Source organism: Thalia democratica, chromosome 1 (genome assembly GCF_965202585.1).
Source record: "Thalia democratica chromosome 1, ktThaDemo2.hap1.1, whole genome shotgun sequence".
Classification (NCBI taxonomy): domain Eukaryota; kingdom Metazoa; phylum Chordata; class Thaliacea; order Salpida; family Salpidae; genus Thalia; species Thalia democratica.
The window spans coordinates 56,333,125-56,347,544 of NC_139165.1; positions in this window are offsets into that span (position 1 = coordinate 56,333,125).

Below are 14,420 nucleotides of genomic sequence, written 5' to 3' on the forward strand. Positions count from 1 at the left end.
GAAGAAAAACATACATTAAAAGAGAAACAAAACACAATACTGGCTTGTCAAAGATTTTTGAATTTTTCTTTTTAAGTTTTCTGATTTTTTTCTAGGCTTTTTTAGTACAAGTTTTTCTGCACATTTTAAGTTTAAAGTTAAGTTTTAAGTAAAAAACTTTCTTAAATAGTATAAAGAAAATGTAAAGATATTGTACTTTTAATGGTTTTCATAATAAATAAAACTCTTAATACTACAAGAAAATGTATAGCACATATATGATAATTTTTTTGGACCTAATGTAAATTTATTTTTTCCATATAAGAATTTAATAAAAATTACAGAATTTTAAACTTTTTTACTTTTTTTTTTTTTGAAAGTTTTGTGTACAAGATTTTCTGTACATTTTAAAGTTTAAAGTAAAAAACATTCTTAATCAGTATAAATAAAATGTAAATATATTGTACTACTACTTTTAATGAGTTTCATAATATATAAAATTCTAAATAATACAAGAAATTGTATAGCACATATATGATAATTTTTTGTATCTAATTTAAATTTAATTTTTCTCATATAAAAATTTAATAAAACTACAGGATTTTAAATATGTTTATTTTTTTTTCCAGGTTTTTTCAAAATATTTCAATGCACAGGTTTTTTATTTTAACTATTATAAATATAAATTTAAGCATTTTCTAATAAAGATACAAGGGAAACAAGTTTGCTGGAATATTCAATAATAATAATTTAAACAGTATTTATCTTTATTACACTAGCTCATGTTTCTGTGTGTTAATCATGTCAAGAAATACTGATTAAATTAAATATACTGGAATCAGTATTTCTTGACCTTCATAGCTCCATTTAAGTGTGTTAACCCTTTAACAAACAGAAACATGTGTTAATGTAATAAAGAAAGAATACTGTTTAAATTTTTTATTATTATGTTTTTTTATTTTAGTGATTTTGTTTAAAATTCAAAGTTTTCCAGGTTTATTATCATTCAAGACTTCTCAAATTCAAAGTTTTATGGCAACACTGCACAGTATACTCATATACAAAAAACCAACACATTTAAATAAAATTACATTTAAATCAAAATAATTTATCATAGAAAAAACTATAAATGGTAGTTTAGTAGTAGAATAAATTTTTGCTTAGAACAATATACTTAGGCCTACTTGTTTTAAATCATATATATTGCAAATATATAGCTAGTAAGCAAACCACAAGAAAATACACTAAAATTGCATACTACAATAACTTTATCATATGAAGAAAGTAAATACAAAACTAGCTAAGATACTTAAAACTTTTTTTTTTCTAGTAACTTAGCATAATTATTAATTTAATTGTTAAACTTGTTAAAAGCAATTACATCAAGACTCTGTAGATGTACCTATACATACAACATATTATTTTATTAAATCAAATTGTTAAAAGTATAAAAAATTTTAAATATAATAGTATTTGATACAATCTAGACTTAATCAACGTCATTAGAACCCAATTAACAAACTTAGCAAGGACTTTCCTTATTTGTAGTAATTATCAGTGTTAACCTAAAATATGTTAAGTAATTATTGTCATTATAACCTGTATAAACTTTATTCATTTAATTATTTTTTCAGTAAAAAACTCTCAGATTGACCTTGTACCTTTTAAAATGGTACTACTATTTTAATTACTACTATTTTTATCAATTATATACATTAATTATAAGGATTTTTTAGTTGCACTCAAAATTCAAAGAGAGTAATATGAAATTTAAAAATAAAAAGGCTGTCTAAGCAAAAACGACTGTAAAAGCACATTTTCAGACTTCTGAAAGTTTTTTTAATTATAACATAGAAAAATAAAGTTTTAACTAGTTAGCATAAAATACTTACTTTAAAAATGCTAAATCTAAAATTACCACTTGTCTTAAAAACAAAATAATTAGATTTATTAAATTTATTTAACAAGAACTAAAATATTTTGTTTCAAAAATATTTTGTTTCAAAATTATTTTGTTTCAAAATATTTTGTTAGAGAAACTTTTACAACAGTTGTTTGCTGCAAAAAAAATTAAAAAGATTTGAATTGCTTGAACGAGTTCTCTACAAGCTCAAAATTCAAAATGTTTGGTTCAAAACTAAATGCAGTTTTATGTTTTTTTTTATTGTTGTTAATTATGCAACGATTTATTAAAACATCAAAATCAGAGCCAAGCAACTTGTATGGAAAATAGATTTATCGTTTAAAACTTAAAGATTTCATAATAACTCGGCCGTTTATATTAATATCCATTAACAACTGTCGGTTGTACAACAAACAACCAACTCACTAGTTAGGGTGGGTGTCAGAATAGCACAGTGACACTAAAGCACGGGTCGTCACTTTAGCACGGTGCGTCATTTTAGCACGGGGTGTCCTTTTGTACGGTGGGTCACTTTTGCACGGTGTCAGTTTTACTGTTCTCAATCTTTAAAACATTAAACACTGTTTTACTTGTATAGTTTAGCATTTTAGTAATGCAAAGATTTTCTTTAATGTATTTGAATAAGTTAACATTTGCATTTTATAATTTAATATGTTTACAAACACAGCATTCTTATTTTTTAAGACGTTTTAATTCAAAAATTCGAAAGTTAAAACAATATTGCAACAATTAATTGTTTATTTATCGTTTATTTTAAATTATATATTATATAATAACATGTTTCGTTTAGTTTTGTTATTTCTGAAACATTTTTATGAAAAGCATTATATTTAAAGATAAATAAACATAAGCAGCCATAAAAAATAAAAGATAAACTTAATAAAAATTTTGGTTTACAATCAAATTGAATTTTTTAGTATTTAAAACAAAAGTATCTAGCTACTATAATTATGAAACTTTAAAATATTTATTTTGTTTAAATAGTTAACACCAAAACTTAAAACAATACATTTGAAAACTTAATAACAATAGTAAATTTAATTTTTACTTTAAGTTTGTAGTACAAACTTTGTACAAGGGGCGTTTTTGACTTGTTCCCTGTTTCCTGTGAACCCCCTGAAAATAAAAAACAAAAAAAAAAGATTCTAAGATATCAATAACAACGTTATTTATTGACTTTGTTTTGGTTATTTGATAAACTTTGAATAATGAATGTTAAATTTATAACACCGAAAGATTATAAGTTTCCGTAACAAAAAATGCTCATTTTTGCCCAGCTAGAATAGATTTCAAATAAAACTTTAATTGTGACGTGATAATAGGTAAAAGCTTTAAAGTTGCATTTTTTTTCTTAGAAACTTTTTATTAAGATGCTTTTAGTTCCCATCATAAATTGTTACTTGGTGTAAATAACTTTTGATTAAGTATTGTTTTTCAACTAGTAAGTACAATTTTACTTAAAAAATGTCCTATATAATCACTTAAGTTTTATTTTACTTAGTTGATTGTAAATAATAATGGTGTGAAGCTTTTAAACCTTGAAAAGTTCAATTCAGAGAGTTTTCAAAATCACATTTAGACCACTACACCACCTGGCAGTTTGTTCTTTTATCATTTAATAGTATTTTTTTTTTTTTATATAAATTATTTTACTTTTGTATATCTGTTGACCACAAAATTGATTCATGATTTTTTGAAATTTTCAACTCAGAAAGTTTCAAAACCATCATTAGAATCCCTGCAGCATCAGGCAAATATTTAATTTTTATTTAAAGATATTTTAATTTAATTGTATAAGTCTAAACAATTTTTTAGTGAAATTTTATTTTTATTTAAAAAAAATTGTACAGTAATCTTTCCTTTATTGCACCAACATATGTTTCTGTGTGTTAACGAATCAACACACTTCAACTGGGTTCTGTAAAAAATAATTACTGTAATTAAAGAATAGAATCTGTATGGGATAATTAATTCAAACAACCGACTGCTACTTAATCAACCAATTATTTTTTTATATATATTTTATATTTTTATAATTATTATACACAATATATATGTAATTTTAAGTCATTGTGATTTTATGTATGTCACTGCAACTTAATTATCGGTCAGTACTTTGTAAGCTCATTAACAAGTTTGGTTTTTTTTGTGTTTTGATTTCTTAAATTTTAATTTTTTCATTTTTCATTTTTACATTCTAAACTACATCTGCTTTTTAATTGTATATAATTTTGATTTAATCTTTACAAGCATTTAATACATAATATACATGTTACATCTAGTTTCTGTGATTTTTATTGTCTTCGTCGTTGTTAAGTTTTATTAAATTTTGTTGATTCACTAACTAATGGTTGATGTTTTATTTTGTTTAAAATAGATTACAAACATAAAAAGTAAATTAACAAACTTTGCAAAATAAATTAAACAGTTGAAATAACCTCATTTATATTGTGACGTAACTATTAGATTTAATGAATGCATTTCGTTCATTGATTATGAACATTAAATTTGAATTAGTTATCTTTCCCATCAACAAGAGTGTTTTATTTATATTATGATTTGTTGTTTTGTTGGGTATTTTAGTTTACTTTACTTGTTTTAGACTTAATAATTACAATTATTATATAGTTTTATAACAGTCGGACTTAATATTAAGTATTTTAAGATGTAACGTTATAAGGCGTTAAATCCTGGAGATCCTGATAAGCTAAGCTTATCGGAATGTATATCACAGATGTTCTTGTGCTAAAACTTTATTTCAACTAACGGCGTTTCACTGCTCTCAAATAAATTTAAGAACAGATCTACGGAGTCTATAAAATGTTAACACACATTAGAAAAAAAGCAGAAAAAAGCATGTATAATTATGTATAGTATTTATCTTGGTAGTAACTATAAATGGACTTTATGGTTTAAAAACAAAGTTTGGGATAAAAGCATAAAATTATAAAATTGTCTACAAAAAAACAAATTTAATAAAAGTAGGCACTAACCTCAAAAAGCTCTAAGAATAGGCCAGTTTTAAAAATGAAAATTAAATTGAGTTGTGCAGAAATGTTACGTCATAATAATTTTAACAAATTGTTCAATAATTTATACAGCTTAAAAACATGAAGTATTAAACTTGCAAGTATATGTGAGTTTTGTGAAATAAATTAGTACATAAATAGACAGAGTTATTTAAAGTAGAATCGTCGGTTATGGGGACAGATATTCGATAAATCTTGCCGCTTATTCAGAAGTAGGTCTTTATCTTCTGCTGCAATTACTGCTCTTTCTGTATTGCAAGTTGGGCAAATTCTACTTACTCCGTTGGATGCATGTTTGATTTTTGAAACAATACTCCACTCCATGTTTGGCCTTTTACCGTACCTGTGAAAAAAGCTCCAGACATAATCCGATAAACGCGTGCTTTGTTTTTTATTTATATTTTTAAAAGTATGTTTATGATTAGCATATCTATCCTTGAAACTACCTGCTGTACTTCCGATATAAATTTTATCTGGGCCCTTACTTTCAACTTTAATTTTATAAATTACATTTTTAATTAAACAATTACCTTTTAATGGGCAGTTATCTTTGTTTAGTTTACGGCAATTACATGTTTTAGGCATATTACTTAACTTATTACTATTAGGGTTAGTTGGTTTTGAATATTTATTTATAGTTTTATTGTTATGCATTTTACTTATACTTTTAGCGCTATTATCACTTACTTGTTCTAAGTTTTCTTTTATCATTTTAGAAATACTTCTAGTTATACGTTGATTATTATAATCTACACTATTGTTAGTACTATTGATATGGATATTTTCATTATCATTAATATTAAAGTTATCATTATAGCTTATATCTTTAATGTTTAAAGTTTTAATATGTTTTACATTATTGTTACTATAATTAAAATTTTTACTATTAGGATTATCATTATTATTACTGTTATTAAAATTATTATTATTATTATTATTATTACTGTTATTATTAATTTGATTAGTATAATTAGAAATATTGTTCATATCTACGTTATTACTAACTTTATTACTAGAGTTATTATTTGTGTTAGCTTTGATATGTCTATTTTTAAAATTTGAAATTACTGTTTTGTTGTGCGATTGTATTAAAGTTTTAACATTACTCATGCAACTATAAGAAATTTTAACTGTCTTTCTATTGAAAATTTTGTTATAAAAGTGGCTATCGGGGAAGTGTTTATCGACTAGCTTTAAAAATTCTTTACCTAAGTTTATATTAACTGAAGAGCAATATGGAGGATTATACCACATTATATGTCGGTTACGCGGTTTTTTGCGTTTTTTATCTACATCTAATTTTTCATACTTTAATTTACATTTAAAACCTCGATTTTTTAATTCATTTTCGTACGGTGCTTTTATTTCGTTAAATATCTTTTCATTCGAAGAGAGGGTGCTTAGACGTTTTTGTGTCATTACCGGGAGGCATTTTTTTACATGATAAGGGTGGTCAGAATTAATATTGATAAAGTTTAATAAAGAATTCGGTTTACGGTACGGACGGTAAGTATTATTAGATAAATTTAAAGTAACATCTAAAAAATTCGTTATTTGCGCTCCTATTTCTAAAGTTATTTTAAAACCGATATCAGACATTAATCTAAACGTTGACTTTTTAATTTTTTCGTAAACAAGAGGTTTTGAAAGATCAATAACACCGAGTCCATCATCTCTATACAACCCACAATTATCAAAAATACTTTTAAGTTTATCTAGGATGTATAAGCCTACAAGATCGCATACCTCCGCTCCATGAAAACTACCCATTGGTATATCAAAAAACTATCGGTATCATTTCTGTGTAAAATTAATACCTTTTGAATCTGAATTAATTGATTTAATTAATAAAATTGAACTTAAACCCGGTAAAACTAATAACTTTCAATATAATTTACGTAAAAAGATTAATTCTATAAAAAAGTCTAATAAACTTGTTATTTTTGCAGACAAAACTAATAATTTGTATAAAATCAGTCCAAAAAATTATGATAAGTTACTTTTAGATAATATCACAAAAAACTATAAAAAATGTACCAATAATCCGGCTGATACGATAGACTCCCGTGCACAAGAACTTTTAAATGAAAATAATATTACTGGTAAACGTATACCTAAGTTAGAAAGATCGCAAGCATATATAACAGTAAAAGATCATAAAGATAATTTTCCTGCAACAGTCAAGTGCAGACTAATAAGTAAAAGTAAAACGCATATTGGTAAAATATCTAAACAAATTTTAACTAGTATAATTAAAGACGTAAGAACAGCCACTAGTCTAATCCAATGGAAAAACACTGGTGAACTATTACAATGGTTTAATAATATTAACAATAAAAGTAGTAAGCGTTTTATTAGCTTTGATATCGTCGAATTTTATCCGTCTATTACAAAAGCGCACTTAATTAACGCACTAGATTATGCATCCCAATTTTCGAATTTTAATAAATCAGATACAGACATTATATTCCATTCGTGCGACTCTTTGCTTTTTTCGGGTGATGATGTATGGAAGAAAAATGATACCGATAGTTTTTTTGATATACCAATGGGTAGTTTTCATGGAGCGGAGGTATGCGATCTTGTAGGCTTATACATCCTAGATAAACTTAAAAGTATTTTTGATAATTGTGGGTTGTATAGAGATGATGGACTCGGTGTTATTGATCTTTCAAAACCTCTTGTTTACGAAAAAATTAAAAAGTCAACGTTTAGATTAATGTCTGATATCGGTTTTAAAATAACTTTAGAAATAGGAGCGCAAATAACGAATTTTTTAGATGTTACTTTAAATTTATCTAATAATACTTACCGTCCGTACCGTAAACCGAATTCTTTATTAAACTTTATCAATATTAATTCTGACCACCCTTATCATGTAAAAAAATGCCTCCCGGTAATGACACAAAAACGTCTAAGCACCCTCTCTTCGAATGAAAAGATATTTAACGAAATAAAAGCACCGTACGAAAATGAATTAAAAAATCGAGGTTTTAAATGTAAATTAAAGTATGAAAAATTAGATGTAGATAAAAAACGCAAAAAACCGCGTAACCGACATATAATGTGGTATAATCCTCCATATTGCTCTTCAGTTAATATAAACTTAGGTAAAGAATTTTTAAAGCTAGTCGATAAACACTTCCCCGATAGCCACTTTTATAACAAAATTTTCAATAGAAAGACAGTTAAAATTTCTTATAGTTGCATGAGTAATGTTAAAACTTTAATACAATCGCACAACAAAACAGTAATTTCAAATTTTAAAAATAGACATATCAAAGCTAACACAAATAATAACTCTAGTAATAAAGTTAGTAATAACGTAGATATGAACAATATTTCTAATTATACTAATCAAATTAATAATAACAGTAATAATAATAATAATAATAATAATTTTAATAACAGTAATAATAATGATAATCCTAATAGTAAAAATTTTAATTATAGTAACAATAATGTAAAACATATTAAAACTTTAAACATTAAAGATATAAGCTATAATGATAACTTTAATATTAATGATAATGAAAATATCCATATCAATAGTACTAACAATAGTGTAGATTATAATAATCAACGTATAACTAGAAGTATTTCTAAAATGATAAAAGAAAACTTAGAACAAGTAAGTGATAATAGCGCTAAAAGTATAAGTAAAATGCATAACAATAAAACTATAAATAAATATTCAAAACCAACTAACCCTAATAGTAATAAGTTAAGTAATATGCCTAAAACATGTAATTGCCGTAAACTAAACAAAGATAACTGCCCATTAAAAGGTAATTGTTTAATTAAAAATGTAATTTATAAAGTTAAAGTTGAAAGTAAGGGCCCAGATAAAATTTATATCGGAAGTACAGCAGGTAGTTTCAAGGATAGATATGCTAATCATAAACATACTTTTAAAAATATAAATAAAAAACAAAGCACGCGTTTATCGGATTATGTCTGGAGCTTTTTTCACAGGTACGGTAAAAGGCCAAACATGGAGTGGAGTATTGTTTCAAAAATCAAACATGCATCCAACGGAGTAAGTAGAATTTGCCCAACTTGCAATACAGAAAGAGCAGTAATTGCAGCAGAAGATAAAGACCTACTTCTGAATAAGCGGCAAGATTTATCGAATATCTGTCCCCATAACCGACGATTCTACTTTAAATAACTCTGTCTATTTATGTACTAATTTATTTCACAAAACTCACATATACTTGCAAGTTTAATACTTCATGTTTTTAAGCTGTATAAATTATTGAACAATTTGTTAAAATTATTATGACGTAACATTTCTGCACAACTCAATTTAATTTTCATTTTTAAAACTGGCCTATTCTTAGAGCTTTTTGAGGTTAGTGCCTACTTTTATTAAATTTGTTTTTTTTGTAGACAATTTTATAATTTTATGCTTTTATCCCAAACTTTGTTTTTAAACCATAAAGTCCATTTATAGTTACTACCAAGATAAATACTATACATAATTATACATGCTTTTTTTTGCTTTTTTTCTAATGTGTGTTAACATTTTATAGACTCCGTAGATCTGTTCTTAAATTTATTTGAGAGCAGTGAAACGCCGTTAGTTGAAATAAAGTTTTAGCACAAGAACATCTGTGATATTAAGTATTTTATCTATTATTAACTATTATCTTTAGAAATTATTTTATCTTAATGAAAAACATCTATACATCCGCTTTATTCTATGCTTCTATTTTATCATTACAGTAATTATTTTTTACAGAACCTAGTTGAAGTGTGTTGATTCGTTAACACACAGAAACATATGTTGGTGCAAAAAAGGAAGATTACTGTACAATTTGTTTTTTATTTATATTCCAGTGAAGGTACTTTACTAGGATCTTTTATTAGCAAACGGTTAAACCTATTTTTGAACAGTTATTTTTATTTAAGTTGTTTTATTTTTGTATATCTATTAGCCACAAAGTTGATTCTTAATTTTTTGAAATTTCAACTCAAACAGATTTCAAAACCATCATTAGAATCCCTGCACCATCAGGCAAAGATTTAGTTATAATTTAAAGATTTTTTAATTTAATTGTATAAGTCTTAACATTTTTTAAGGGACATTTAAACTTTTGTAGATTAAATAACTTCAAAAAAAATATTTTATTATTAATATGTATAAAAATGTAAAGAGTTTAAAACTTAAAAGAAAAATTGGAAAGAACTCCATCTATACTAACATTTAAATCAAAATTTGTAAGTATATAACTTTTTTTTGGTTCTTTTAGTATTAATTTATCTAAATTTAATACAGTGTAATAAGAAAAAAAAAAGTTTTTCTTTTACTACTTATATGTTTTTTTTTTCTAAGCAGAAAAAAGCATTTTAAACACAGAGTTTTTCGGCTAAATATTGCGTACTTAACTGGCACTGCATACTTAAGAAATGCGTAATTAAGCGGCAAATTAAGAACAAAAAAATTGTGAACCCCCTTTGAAAAAGTCTAAACACGCCTCTGCACTACACCATTATGCACAGATAAAATTTTTCGATATATATTGGACAAGGTATCTTTGTATAGCAAATAACAATAATAAAATGTTTTATTTATAAACAACTACTTAATATATAAAAATAACTTACTAAATAAAACTTTAAGTATTCTAATTGAATCAATATTTAGTATAAGTTACGTAAGATTATTATTTTTAACTGTAAAAGAATGTGTAGAAAATATTTACTAGGTTTGCTGTAATTATAAAAATTTTGACTTAAAAGTTATTTAGAACTTGTTTAAGTATTTAAACAAGACTAACTGTCCTACACAAGACATTAAAAGGTATGTGGTAGACGACTCGATAACCGAAAGGTTCTTTATGCTCCAGGTCTCAGGACCAAATATTTTGAGCATTTTTTTTTTCCTTCAATAAACTATAATACAAATAACTAAAGCAAAAAAAAAATGAGTACGCACAGAATTATTTTATAAACTTTTAAATTTGTATAAGTAAAATAAAATTTACAATAAGTAAAAAAGAAAATTTAATGTGTTAAAAATAAATAAGTTTTCAGAAGACGCTAAGCAGATATTTCTTAAAAAATTTTTAGTTTTAAATAATGTTATCACAAATTTATAAAACTTAAAACTAAATTAATATTCTATTTGAAACTTTATTTTGGTAAAATATTTAGGGCTGATGAACATAATTATGGCAAAGAAAATAAAATAGACTGTATGCCTTTGTTAATGTTTTATTCTATAATTTTCTTGAATTTTAATAAACCTTTGAGTGATAAAACTGTGAACTTATAAAACAAACTAAAAATATTTTGTCTTATTTTTTAGGATACTCTGGCATCAAACTAGAAACTTTTTAAACTTGATTTATTCATTTTATGTATTTCAAAATTTCAATCTAAAATTTTTTTTTACAAATTCTTACTGTTTTCTTTAAAAATAACCACGAAAAACAACCATTAACTAAACGAGTTTTTTTTTTAAGTAGTATTTCTAGTTGCATTTGTTTTTCATTAAGGTGCTTTCGCAAAATAACTTACATAAAAAAATTATATTATTCTGATATAAAATTTAAAAAAAAAGGATGAAAATTTTAAAGTAAAAACGTAAATTTTTAAGAAACAAAAAAAAGCATTTGAAACTTTAAATGTTCTTGAAAAAAGTAAGTAAACAACAAGAAAAATGTTTTGATATTTGATCTGAGAAGTTTTTTATCAAAAAATGGATTTTTTTATGTTTGGAACATTTTGGCGCGTACTGTTGCTAAGAATTTGTAGATGTAAATACAATTAGGTAAAGGTTGATGTGATAAGCTAATGAACATATTCATGAATATTTTTTTAACTTTATTCCAAAAGATTAAACATTTTTTAATCATTTATCATCCTAAAAACTAAAAATAATTTAAAATCAAATTACATGTCAAAATTATTACAAATAAATTCTAAACTGATGCATCACATTATCTATACCCAAACAAAAAAAAAGTTCAAAAATTTCACTAGGTACGAAATTGAAAAGTTTAAAAAAATATTAATAAATATTTCCAATAGAAAGTTAGGTAATCAAGTACAAAAGGTCCACATGTAGCTAAGTTTTTTAGTTTTGATACTCATTATTTTTGCTTTTATATTCATTATTTGTTAACTAATAGTGCCAAATAAATACACTTTGTAACTAAAGAACAAATTAAATTATAATATACTAACATTTTAACTGCTAGCCTTAAAAAAATTAAATTTGCAAAGAAAGACCAAAATGTAACTGTTTCAAAGATAAAAATAGACAAAAACAAACTACAAATTTTTAAAGAAGTCTTAAAACTATTTAATATTTAAATCTAAAACATTTATCTGGAATTTTTATCTTAATACTTAAAATAGTTAAAAAAAAAAACAGTTATAATGTCATTAGAAGCTGAAAAGATATCATTATCTTTTGTAAGAAAGACACTATTCAGGGTTTGTGCGCGTCAGGCTAAATCAGGCTAAGTCAGGCTAAATCAGTTTTTTTGAAAAAAGTTGAAAAACGTCAAGCTAAATCAGTTTTTTTATTCAAAAACTTGAGAATCTCAGTTTTTCTCAGTTCAAATGCTCAGGGTTCGTGCGCGTCAGGCTAAATCAGGCTAAGTCAGGCTAAATCAGTTTTTTTGAAAAAAGTTGAAAAACGTCAGGCTAAATCTGTTTTTTTTATTTTAAAGTTTGAGAATCTCAGTTTTTCTCACTTCAAATGCTTGAAAATTTTTGATTAGAAAAAAATGAGAAATCTTTTTAAGATCAAATTAAAATGTGAATTTATTAAAGACAAAATCAGTCAATGTTTGTAAATATAAATGCTTAAGACCTTTTGTTGAGTTTCTAAAAAGTTTTTAAGAATCTTCATTGTTTTGTTTTGAGTAGATTATATACGTCATAATTATGAAAATTCATAAAAAAAATACAGTTTAAACATTACAATTTTATTCAACAACTTAGCTGTTTGTTTGAATTTGTTTATGTCAGCTATGTTTTTTAGAGCTTAGTTAGTTGAACTGTTTTAATTTCTAATTTAAAGGCACTATACCAAATAGTTTTTAGATTAAAACTCTTAGCAGTTTATTCATTTGTTTTACTGTTTGTTTAAAGTTATTAGAGATATTCACAACACTAAAACTTAGCTTTAAGATTCAAGTACTAAGTTTTGTGGGAGTACAAATTTTGCAAAACATATGATAATTGGATAAAAATGTATAGAAACAAACTTACCACAATCCATAAATATTGGAAAAACTTAAAAGAAACATTTTGATTATCAAAAAAATATTTTCAGAAAAGTATGTAGTAAAAGTATCTAGAAAAAGTAGTAAATTGGCTTTGTTGAAAAATAAATAGATACTATTAATATAAAATAGAATAAAAAGATAACAACAGAAATAAATTGAAGTGTAATTAAAGATTTAAACAACTAATGTTTTATCTTCTACCAAGGTCTTTTCAGCCTTAAAAATCCATCCTCAAATATGCAAATTTTTGCAACTTTTTCGAATGATTTTAATTCACATACTCAAACAGACTCTGAGTCTTGTTGTATGTAACCGTGTTTCCCTAATATTTGCTGAGTAGGCAAAAAAAAAAACATTATTCTATTATTTCTAGAATATAAAAACTTATTATATTCAAGGAAATACTTTTCTTAACTTTTTAATTTGAAAATTTTAATTCATAATCAACAAAGCAATCAAAACTGTTTAACATGTTTTTTGTTTAAAAACATTAAAAATTGTAAGAGAAAAAGACTTTTGAAAACACAAAATTAATATATCATTACTAAAACTAAAACAGCAAATATAAACTATTTCATTAAAAAATCTATCTCCTCCTACGTATTTTAAGATAACTACCTCACAGCTTCAGGAAGTGTTCCTTGATATAGTTAGAAAATTCTGTCAGAAAGAACTTGAAAAAAAAAATTCTATATGAAAAATTAACAGATAGACAAATATTTTTTTGTTTTATTGTTCTAAAATTTTTATTTTTCTAATTTTGTTTTGACAGAAATTTCTAAATATTGCAAGGCACACTTCTTGAAAATTTGAAGAAGTAATTTCAAAAAACGCAGGAGGAGATGGATTTTTAGTGATTTCTAGTCATTTGCTGTCTCTCATAAGGATCTTATTGTTGCCTTTGACTTTGACTGGCTATGTCTCAAAAATTATATTGAAAATTTTAAAATCTGTAAAAAGCATCTTGTAGCTTAGTAAACACTTAATAACATAAATTTAATTTCAAAAAAAGTATTAAACCCACCCCCCATATGCCCTTAACAGTTAATATATTTAATAAATAATCAAATCTATATGAAACAACCATTTTTTTAATTATTTAAATTTTTATTTATTATGCATAATACAGGGTTGCCACTTTACCTGGAAAAACCTGGAATTTGACAATTTAGGCAAAAACAACCTGGAAAAACCTGGAACTTGAGAAATTTTGAAAAAAGATCTGGAAAAACGTGTAATTTA